Raw genomic sequence first — 12,272 nt, forward strand, 5'->3', positions numbered from 1 at the left:
AGAAAAATCATGGTGCCTGCCAGTTTTCATCCAATGGCAGGGAAAACTGTTCCTCCACTGAATAAATGTTAAAGGGACAGTAGGACTTTATTTTTGTTGCATTTTGTTGCATTTTGTTGACTCCCAGAGCTGTACTTCTTCACGATACATGTTATAGTGGTATAAGAGGCATCTCAGAATTAACATACCCAAAACCAAATTCTTGACCTCCATCTCCCAGACCTACTTTTCCCACAGTCTTAATATCATTAAAAAGGAACTTCATCATTCCTCTTGATCCAAAATCTTTAAACTCATCCTTGAATCTTTTTTTTAATATATTTTTATTGAAGTATAGTCAGTTTACAATGTTGTGTGAATTTCTGGTGTACAGCACAATACTTCAGTCATATAGGAAAATATATTTTCACATTCTTTTTAACTATAAGTTACTACAAGATATTGAATGTAGTTCCCTGTGCTAAACAGTATAAACTTGCTTATCTATTTTATATATAGTAGTTCATATCTGCAAATCTCAACTTAGAATCTCTTCTTTTATATCCTAGATCCAAACCATCAGCAAATCCTACAAGCTCTATTTTCAAAAGTTATTCTGAATCTAACACTTTTTATCACCGTCTGACGTAAACCACTGTTGTGTCTCCCCTGGATTACCTCCTAAAAGGTCTTCCTATTTCTTCTCCCATCTCCCTACATTCTACTCTCAACGTAGCAGCCCAAAGTGACCCTGGTAAATCACGAAAGTTCTGCTCAAAAGCCTTCAATGCATTCACTTTTAACTTAGAATAAAAGTTAGTGTTCTTAGAATGCCCACATGATCTAGCCCCTAATCTTTTTTGAACCTCATCTCCTACCACCTTCTTCCTCCTTGCTTGCCATGATTTGACCACACTGGGCTCCTTGCTTTTCCTCAAACTTGTTAAGCATTCCTCCAACTCAAGAACTTTATACTTGCTGCTCCTTCTGCCTGATATTCTCTTCATCTTGTAGGTTTCTGCTCAAATATCATCTTACCAGAAAAGCCTCTCCTGACTGCCTAATATAAATAGCAACTCCATCCTCCCCGTCTCCCTTCTCTCCTATTTCTGAACTTCCTACCTTCCTCCTTTCATTAAAGTTATACCCAGGCCACTTAGAGCCCCCTGAAATACTATACATTTATTTGTTTATTGTCTGCCTTCCTTTACCAGCATGTCAGCAAACCAAGGCTAGGACTTTGCTTTGTCCACAGTTGCGGGTGCTTAATATTTTTTGAGTAAATAATTTATATTGAAGTACTTACAAGAGATCCTAAACTACAATAATTTTGTATTAAAAAGTCTTTCATGGCCCCTCATAATACTGGGAATCAAATTCTAAAATGGAGGGGAGCTGGGTCCCCACAGCCTCCTCCTGACTCCTCTCAGGCCTACCTTCCTCCAACCCCATCTCTCTACAGGAACACATCCTGCTTCCCACACTGGGAGCCTTTCCAGGAAGACAGACAAGGGTGGAGGGAGCCCACAGGGTCTCTCCCTGGCAACCATAGCGGCACATCAGGACTTGACTCTGACACATGTAGGCACCAAGACCAGATCCACGGCTCTCCAGGCCTCTGTTTCGACCGCCAGACAAGAATGTCTGTCTCTGTTAATTTGATTTAAGCTCTGTTTCTGCTCTCTGCTTAGCTGCTTGTCAAGTATGTGGCACTTTTGATAATTTAAGGGTTAGAATTTAGTCTATTTTTGCAATTGAAAATCAGCCTGGAGCCAGAGTTTCCCTTTTATTCGGAAAGACGAAACAGACAGCACATCAAAGGCAGGCATACTGTAATTTTGTCTTTTCTGATACATTAAAAGTAGGCCTTTGCATACTGGCTGCTTGGTGTCATGTGGAAACCTCCACTGGGCCTGTAAATATGAAGTCTAGTCCTTTCATATTATTTAATTTTGTGTCTCTGTGTCCAGCTTGGTCGGAAAAATTACACAGCAATGTCAGGAAGCCACAAATAAGAGGCAGCCTGGGGGTGCCCAGAGAGTACAGGGACTAGGAGCTAGAGTCTGGATTTCAAGATTGGCTCAATAGCCTCTGGGCTCAATGACCTGAATGCTTACCTAAGATGCTGGATTGATAAATTCTATAATATTTGTTCATTCAAACCAACATTTATTTGGTACCTCATAGATATCAGGGACAGGGGTTACACAAGCGAGACAATATGATCCCTTTGCCCAGGGAGCACTCAGTCTGATGAGAAGACAGATAGGAAAAGAGACAATCTCAGTCCTGTTGTAATTAAGGTGTATAGAAAGCAATCTGAGAGCATGGGGGTAAAAGGGAGTTCGTCTACCTGAAGGATGAGCAGGTATTTACTAGGATTCAGGAAGCAGGCTCAGGACTGAGAGAACAGCCCATGCAAAGGTCTGAGATGGCCGGTGCTGAACAGAAAAAGGAAAGTTCAGTGTAGGCTATGTGTGAGGGGGAGTAAGGCTGAGGAGGGTGTGGAGACAGGGGACTGACAGAAAAGGATGAAGGTGTAAAAATGAAGAAAGTGAGACCTGATTCATTACGTAAAGGAGCAATAGTTAGGTTACAGGAAAACTTGAAGTCATGTGGTAAAATGAGCATAATAGAAATAATTCTAACAATTATTGAGCACTTATTACCACATTGAGTACTTTTAACTTAAATCTGTGGCATTCAGAGATTCTAAGTTACTTGCCCATGATGTTTCAGCTGGGAAGAGGTGGAGATGAGAATTTAAAGGCCATCTGCAGACTCCAAAGCTTAACCCTTAACCATCACACTCTCTTGTCAAGACTTAGTAAATATTAAATAAGCTAATGGAGATGAAAGTATTCTGTAAAGTGCTGCCCAAACATAGCCACTGGTGTTAATTAGTTTTGCTACAAGGATCCCCGAAACAGGGGGTCTTTCTTCATTGGTATTTGACCATGCAGCCTTGAGCATCTTCTCCCAGGCTCCGAGTAGCAAGCAACAAAGGCTGTGAGAGACAGAGGTCACTCTGGATGAAAGAAAAGGAAGTACAGGCTTTCATGAGTCACACTGGTGGGTGGAAGAATGATAAAAACAAATGAAGCAGCCCTTCTGAAAGCTTAGCCTGTGCTGGCACCTGCTGGTGCTCATGACAGATGTGCCAGCTTCATCAGGGAATTACCCCTGGAGGATAAATGCCCCAGGGCAGTTGTACGTGTTGTGGATAGTGGGGGAGGGGAAGAGCTACAGCTAGTCTGAAAAAAGCTAGGAGAATTCTTTTTCTTACCTGAGAGGCTGCTGTGCATCTGTGGAATAGACTTCAGCTTGGAATTCACTAATCATAACCATTACTAAGCACCTCCTATGGGCAAGCACTGCACTGAGGGTCTCACATACTTTCCCCAAGAACAGCAGTACCCCCACCAGCTCAGCAAGGTATCATTCTCTTTAGAGAATGCAGCTAGCTCCAGGAGGTTACATGATTTAACCAGGATCACATAACTAGTAAATGTCAATCCTCATTTAGGATCAAAATTGAATTTAATTCATACTCTTTTTACATCACCATGTTGCCTCCAAAAGACTACATTCAAAGCTTAATTCTCCCAATTGTTATGTCTGTGATCCTGGCCCTATCAATTCACCACTGGGAGTTTTGTTTTGATTGGTTGGTAGGTTGATGCCCTTGCCTCATTCCAGAAGAGGCTTAACATCTTAAATATCTTAAATCTTTATCTTCAGTGTGGGGAGAAACCCTTACCAGGGTATTTGGAGCAATTCTGAAAAATGGATTAGGTCTGAAATATAAGTAACAATGTAACTACCTTTAAAACCTGTAGACCTGTTACCTCATAAAGTATATCTTTGAACTCCACGGCTCTAAACAGAAATGAGAATTCTAAGGTGCCCCCTGAAATGGCTTCCAAACTTACCAATATGGAAAACTCTGCCCTAGGTCACTTGTCAGTTAATGTTCACATCCTGGAAAATTCTCTTCACCCTGGGTGTGTCCAATCAAAGATCTAGAAAACTCATTTTCTATCGTTCAGTTGAAATTTAAACAAAGATATAATGTTGAACCATGTGAAATTACCAGGAGTTCAACTTAACAATTGCTACAAGTCTTCAAAAGACAGTACTTTTATCTCTCCAAAATGACTGGACAAGCCCCTCCTGAGCCGAATGTCAGCAGACAGGTACGAGCATCATCTGGTTGACTGTTTAATGCACAGATTCCAGGGCCCACCCCCAGATTCAGTACTGGAATTGGGGTCAGGTAGTTCAGGAATTTGGCTTTGTAAAAGGCATCCCAGGTATCCCAAGGCAGAGAGACTACTCTAGGGGGAACTTTCCCTAGAGCGTTTCCAAATTGGAAAAATATTCTGTTCCCAAGAACACAGAAGACAAGAAGCTGCACTTCTCAAAGGGCATTGTTAGTCTGCTTGTGGGCAGGCTAGTTTGAGGACCTCTGCTGTAAAAGTGGGCAAGCGCCTGGTAACAGTTTCAAATCCAACCTCCACAACTTTCCAGCTGTGAGAAGTCTTTTGAGCGCCCAGCTTTTTTGTTTTAATGACCCACTCTTTCTTTCTTTATTTTTAATTTTTGTTTATTTTGTTAGTTGCCTGAAATATATTATTGCAAGGGGATCTAGACCACTTTTTGAATAGTTGCATCTGGATAATGTGCCCAGTCCTCATTCCTCTACCTTCCAGGAGAGAATTACTGTGGCTCCACTTATTGGTTGAGAGACTATTTATGCCCATCTTCCACATCTCAGACCCAAACCAAAGCCTCATTATTTCTACTGTTTGTTTTGCTGCAGAATGGTAACATTTACATGGAAATGGGTTTTTTCTCTATCCTGTAATTTGGATTGTTTAGTAGTTTCCCTTTTTGGACTACTTTGATGCTGCTGAAGAAAGAAGTCCTCAGCAATCTGGAGAAAGGAAGAGAGTGGGCTGCAGGGGGTGGAGTAGGTGAAGTGTTGTTTGCTTCTCGGTCTCCTTGGCCCCCCACCACTACCTCCGCTAGGTGGACTAAGCTATCTCCTTCCTGTTTCTTTTTTTCTGCTTCCTACACTGGGCTGAAAAACATCAGCATGTAGGACTGGAGCTCGAGCTTTACCACTGACTGGGTATGAGACCTTGAGCAGATCTCTTTCCCTCTCCAGGCCTTGCCTCCCATATGAACAGGGAAGCTGTATAACTAGATGATCTCTAAATTTAATTGTTTTCATAAACCCACTGGGCTGTCACTCATTCTTCAGTGACAGCCATATGACTTGGAGCAAGTTATTTAACCCCTCTGATAGACCATCCAAATGAGTCACACCCCTCTCTTTTCTATCTCTGATGAAGAAAAAAAGTTGCTTCTTTATACCCAAGGTATGAAAATAGTAACCAATCCATGTCCCCTCAGAAGTATCTGAGTTCCAAAGGTGATGCCATCACTGTATAAAATTTTCCAAAGACTTTCCAAGGCTTTAAACCCTCTTTCACATCCTTAACACACCTACCACCCCCACTGCTATACCCACTAGCCCCAATGTAACCCTAAAATCTTCTAAGGTTAATTTCTGCCTCTCTTCTCCCCTTTATTTCTTGCTGGAGGGTTCTATGAAAAATCTAATTCAGCTTCTGGGTATGCCCTCTAGGAGAAACACTTTCAAATGCCTACAATAAGGCATACAAAAGGATGGTCACTGGGGCCTTGTTTACCATAACAAATAACAGGAAACAAATGTCCATCCATAACAACAACAACTGTGGGAAATCCATTTAATAGAATACTCCGTAGCAGTTCAAAAGAATGAGGCAGATAGATAGGTAGTAATATGGGTATACTGGCAAGATATATTGCTGACTAAAAGAAACATTCTATAGAATGGTATGTATCATACAGTTATGTAAAAAAATAAACTGTACATATTGTAAGTATACATATGTACCTACATACACACACATATATGTAAATGCCCAGCAAAGGTTTGGAAGGATGTGTAACAAACTGGTAATGTTGTTTACCTCCAAGGAAGGGATGGTCAAGGGGACTTAATGTGAAATGTTTTAATATTTTTACTGAAAGTATCATACAGAAGTTTAAAATTAACTTTAAATAATACAGCCCCTAAGTATGTAACAACAGCACAAAGGATGGGGGAAGGAAAAGTATCTTGTTGTAAGGTTCTTAATGCCGTACATGAAGTGGTACAACATTATTTGAAGATGACTACTCAAAAATGTGATAAATTAAAGATAAATACTAAAGATGACAAATTAAAGATGAATATCCTGTGGATGTCTCTGGAAAAAAAATTGGAAAAAAAAGAGGTTTAACAAATAAGAATGAAAAGAAAACAGAATCATTAAAAAAAAAAATCCAAAAGCAGCTTAGCAAAGAGAGGGGGAAATGGAACAAAGAACATACAGAACAAATAGAAAACAACTAGCAAGATGGTAGGTTTAAATACAACCATATCAATAGTAACAATGGAAATGGTCTACACACCCCAATTAAAAGGCAGAGATTGTCAGATTGGGTAAAAAAGCAAGACAACACATTGTGCTATCTACAAGGAACTAACCTTCAATATAAAGACACAAATAGGTAAAAAGTTAAAAGGATACAAAAAGATTTATCATGCAAACAGCAATCAAAAGAAAGTTAGGTGCCTTTACGAACACCAGCAAAGTAGAATTCAGAACAGGAATATTACCAGAGATAAAAAGTCATTAGATAATGCTAAAAGGAACAATTCACCAACAAGATATAAGAATCCTAAATTTATATAAATCTAATATTGGCACTTCAAAATGTAAGAAGCAAAAACTGATAGAACTCAGAAGAGAAATAGGCAATTCCAAGATTATAGTCAGACCCTGTAACAATCTTCTCTCAGTAATAAAAGCAGCAGAAAGAAAATCAGAAGGGACATAGAAGACCTGAACAATACTATAAACCAACTTGACCTAGTTGCTATTTATAGAAAAGTCTAGTCAAACAGCAGAATACACATTCTTTTCAACTACAGTTGATCCTTGAAAAACACAGGTCTGAACCAGTTATAGATTTTTCCCAAAATTAATACTATAGTACTACACAATCCCTGGTTGGTTGAATCCATGGATGTGGAACCCTGAATATGGAGAAACAGTGGATACAAAGGGTTGACTATAAGTCATACATTCACATGAAATAGTCACCAAGATATATACTAGGTCATAAATCAAATCTTGACAAAATTTTAAAATTTTAAATTGTACAAAGTGAGCACAACACTACAAAATGACAGTACAAGAAGGGCAAGGATCTTTGTGTGTCCAGGGAAAGCAGCGTCACAAGAGAAAAAAGAGTGGCTATGGTGAGCAGGCTAAGCAGATTTTCCAGCAAAAGGCTAAGACTACAAAGAAAATTGTACTAAAGCCTGAATGCGTTAAGCCCAATTATAGATCTAAAAGAATGCTGGCTATTAACAGGTGCAGGCATTTTAACTGGGAAGAGATAACAAGAGAAAAGGCCAAGTGACCCAGTTCTGAGTGTTAACTTTTGTTTTACTATAAAGGAAATAAAATCTTGAGGTTATGTTCACTTCAAAGAAGAGAAAAACAAGTTTATATTGAAAAGAGAAGAATGGTCTCAAATCAATGATCTAACAAGTATTCACCTTAAACCAGAACAAAGATCCAGCAGACATTATTCACAGAGCATTCACAGATAAACAAGTTCATACTGTATAGCACAGGGAACTATAGTCAATATTTTGTAGTAACTTATGGTGAAAAAGAATATGAAAATGAATATATGTATGTTCATGTATGACTGAAACATTATGCTGTACACCAGAAACTGACACAACATTGTAAACTGACTATACTTCAATACAAATATATAAATATAAAAAAAAAAAACTAGGGAGTCATATAAACTCAAAGCAAACAGGACACAGCAAAAATATAAGCAGAAATCTATGAAATAAAAACCAGATTGGGGAAGGGTATTGTTCAGGTTAGGGTGCGTGCCTAGTACACACAGGTCCTGGGTTCAATCCCCAGTACCTCCATTAAAAATAAATAAATAAATAAAAACCTAATTACCTCCACCCCCCCCCACAAAAAAAACACAAATTAAAACCAGTTTTAATAAAAATCAATGAAACCAAAACCTGTTTCTTTGGGGGAAAAAAAAGACAACTGATAAGCCTCTAGTCAGACTGATCAAGAAAAAGACACAACTTAATGAAATCAAGAATGAAAGAGAGGACATCACCAGATCTACTAACATTAAAAGAATGTTAGGAAATATGAACAATTATGCCAAGAGATTCAACAACTTAAAGGAAGCAAACAACTCTGAAAAAAACACAGCTCTGACCACTGTAGTAGACTGTGAGAACTCTAGTCTACTAGAGTTTATCTGCCTCAGGAACTCTGGGTAGAGAAATCGTAAGGATGTGGAAGCGCTGAACAAAACAGGTGTTTTTACTTTAGCAGAAAGATGCAGCATGGAGAGTAACAGAAGCTAAAGAGGTAAAGAGAACAGGGACTAGTTAAGCGGCTACTGCATAGTTTGTGAGATATGAGGGTCTGAACTACCAGGGTGGTAGTAAGAACACAGAGGCAATTAAAATTTGAGAAATATGTTGACAGAATCAGCAGAACTTGGTGACTGACTCATTGTGGGACGGATGGAGGAGTAGAGAAAGGCCCTTCCGGGTCTGGCTTGGGAACCAGGTGCTACTAATTGATACTGGGCCTAGCCAAGCAAGGGCTGCCAGTGGCAGAGGAAGATGATGGTCTACACTTACAGATTTTAGGTATAGGTACCTGTGGAAAATCAAGCTTGGGAACGTTTAGCAAGCATCTGAATGTACAAATGTGAACCAAATGGGAGAAGTCAGCAGTGAAATAACTTACTGCGTCAGTAGGTATCTCGCCTAAGAGACTACAGAAAAAGAAAGGTGGATGAAGGGTAGAACCCTGGATGAAAAAATAATCTGAATTTCAAGAAAAGCTTTATGATTTTTGGAATAAGACAGTTCTATGCAAGTACAATTGTGCACAAATATATTAAGTAACGTCTTCATAATATCAAAAACTTAGATAAACCTACGTATCACAGAAAAATAGAAAGGTTACTATGGAGGACATTAAAAAGGATATTTAGGAAGAGTACAATAATAGAGACGTCTCTTATTATAAAATATTATAATAAAATAGTGTTTTCCTACTTTAAAAAATTTATGTATATATAGTATTTAAATACTAAAAATATGCATAGCAAAGGTGGAAAGAAATACATCAAAATGTTAGCATTAAGTGTTTTGAAGTTAGGAGCCCACTATTCCGTATCTTGCCAATTAGCTATGTAACACTTATGCAAGAGGAAGAAAACCTGCCGCCCAAAGAAGAAAAGTCATGTTTCCTTCCCTCTCTAGTGACGACCATCACATCACGCCAGTTCCTGACCTGAGGGGCCCTCAATGGAAGCACTGCCGCAGTGTCATTACCTGTAGTGAAGGCAGCTGCGAGCCTTTGCGCCTTTGGCTCCACGCGTCTGCTGGAGGCCTCAGACGGGCCGAAGTAGGTGCCATCCTGCCGTTTGTCTGCACAGGGTCCAGCCTCTGCCCCTCAGGCCTGGTCTCATCTCATCCGCAGTCACGCTGCCCTCAGGGTCCTTTCCCTTGGGGCCTCAGGACCCTTCCCCCTAGCCTGGCTGAGGCACCAGGCCTGGCGTGGATACTACTGGTCCTGCCAGGAGCCTGCGAGCTGGAACCTCACCAGTCCAGGAGGCAACTGCAGCCGGGCGTCTGGGCCTTAGGCTCTAGCGCTGAACAAAGGCTCGCGGTACCTTCCAGTCTTCGCGGCCACCTCACTAGGCCACCTCACCTCCTGTTCCAGCCCTTCAAGCGGGTGACATCTGGGCCTGGAACCCAGGGACTTGCCCAGAGCTGGGCAGCCAGCGCGGGTGCGGCCTCAACAGACAGCAGTCAGTGTTACAGTGACGAGGGTGAAGATGTTCTCGTTGGGTTCAGGCAGAGAGGGCGAGCCCCACGCTCAGGGCCTCGAGGGCCTCGAGGGCCTCTGGAGCCTCGCAGCGCGCTTGGAGGCCGCAGTCTGGACTGCGCGGTTCCAGAGGGTTGAGATGAGGCGACAGCTAGTGAAGCGCCGCAGGCACGGGAGGCAAAAAGGCCCGTCAAAACCTCGTCTGTGAGCGGGAATCCCTGGCACTGGCTTCGGGATTCAGGCGCCTGACGAAAAGCACCGCAGCCACACGGAAAGCGAGGAGGCGCCAAATGCAGGCCACGCCCCCAGGCCTTGGCCCCTGCCCCGGATGTGGCGCATGCCCCGGATGTGGCCCCGCCCCCAGGGGGCAGCCTCGCCGGACGTAGCCCCACCTCAGGCCTCAGCTCCAACCCCAAAGCTCGCTGGGCGGGGCCTCTCCCCCGGAGGTTCCGCCCAACGCTTGAGGTTAATTCCCTTAAATGGTACCGTTAACTAGGTCCGATACCCCAGGTCAGTAGTGAGACAGAGAAGGACCCAGTACTTAGGCGACCTAGATAGTAGCCCAAAATTTTTCAAAGTTATGATGGGGAAAGTGAGAAGTGTCAAGGAAGTCCTCCCAGAAAGAACACCCCCCACCCCTTTACATAGCAATAAGGAAAGAGGAAAGAAGGGTGGATGCAACTGTTTTTTGAAGATTTGGTGATGAATAGTTTCCATATGAAGGCTTATGGTTCCTTTTAGAAGTGGGCCAAACAGGTAATCTGTTCATGGGGAGGGAGAGGCAGGAGCTTGAAGAAAGTGAAGGAGGTCTGATATAGTTTTGAGTAGGATAAGGAGCTGACTCAAGGACCAATGATGTAAGCTCTACAAAGGCAAGGAGCTTTGTTTTTCTTCCTGATGTATTCTAAAGGCTTGGAACAATGACTGTAATACTTCATCCAAAGACTCCGCTGGTTTCAACTGGACGTGGAGAGTGCAGTTGATGTAGTTTTTTTTACAAGTGACCTTCTTGCCTATAGCTTTGTGTCCTGGGACAAAGCCACTGAGACAAGCAACTCTTTTCCTCAAGTGACTTTTTGTAGAAGTCTATTCCAATAGAAAGCAAATTATTTTAACTCTATCATACTGAATGGCATAGATTTTCCTAGATAACGATCATGTTAAGTGTAAATTAGATCAAATTGCTTTCTTATTTATTCCTATGTGAAATGAGCCAGACTGAGGAGTTGGGGGATTCAGTTGAAATGTAGGTGGCAATGTGAAGGCAATGCAGTCCAGAAGCATCAGGCAGAATGGGCCTGAGGCATCTCGTCACTGGAGAATCATAATCTCTACCACAACTCTCTTTCTTTGCTCCCTCGACCCAGCCCTAGGCTATGAGTTACAGAGTATCTGGGAGCTTAGCCTCGGCATGTGTCACCACGAATCACATTGATTCTATGGGAAAACATGGTGTGATTTCCAAACAACAGGAATGCAAATGAATTGTCAGAGCACTGGTCATTTATAAATAGGGTACTAAAATTACAGCCTAAAATTACAACTTCCTGCCAGTCTCCACCTGTATAAAACTACCAAACCCTTTCTACTTATGATCTTAAGACTTTAAAACCACCAAGGCATAGTGAGCACTTATTTTCAGAAATACATTCTGGCTTTTTGGGAGAGGCAGCATGCCAGAGAGCAGAAAGCCTGGACCCTGGAACCGCAGAGACCTGGGTTCAAATCATAGACCCATCATTTATTAACTGTGTGATCCTGAGGAAATTACCTCCCGATTTTGAATTTCCCCATTCTGAGTCTCAACTATAAAATGGGAGAAAACCCAGTTCACAGGATTATTATAAGGATTATATGAGAAAGTTGATTTGCTCACTTAGGATACTGTCAGAAGAGGAAAATGGATGGGGAAATAATTCTACAGAAAAACTCAGTGCCCAGTCCAGTGATTTTCCAAAAGGATAGGTTCTCTACCAGCTCTGGTCTTGTGTTCTTCCAGTTTTGCTCAAAATATCACTGACTTCCTATTGTGCTCTGTCCATTAAAGTCCAAGTAAAGGATAAGTTTTATATACAAAATATGCCCAAAATATTGTAGTTAACCTACAATGGAGATGGAAATTTGTTCTTCTGTCACTAAGGGCCCTAAGGTAAAGGCTGGTGAGAGGCTTTTCTCCATGCAGCCATTTGAGAATCCAGGTTCCTTCCATCCTATTGCTCTGCTGTTTACCAAGGGCATTATTCTTATCTGCATGGTCAAGGCTAGGTCACAGTACATTCATGTTCCAGCTCA

Source organism: Camelus bactrianus, chromosome 4 (assembly GCF_048773025.1).
Source record: "Camelus bactrianus isolate YW-2024 breed Bactrian camel chromosome 4, ASM4877302v1, whole genome shotgun sequence".
Taxonomy (NCBI): Eukaryota; Metazoa; Chordata; class Mammalia; order Artiodactyla; family Camelidae; genus Camelus; species Camelus bactrianus.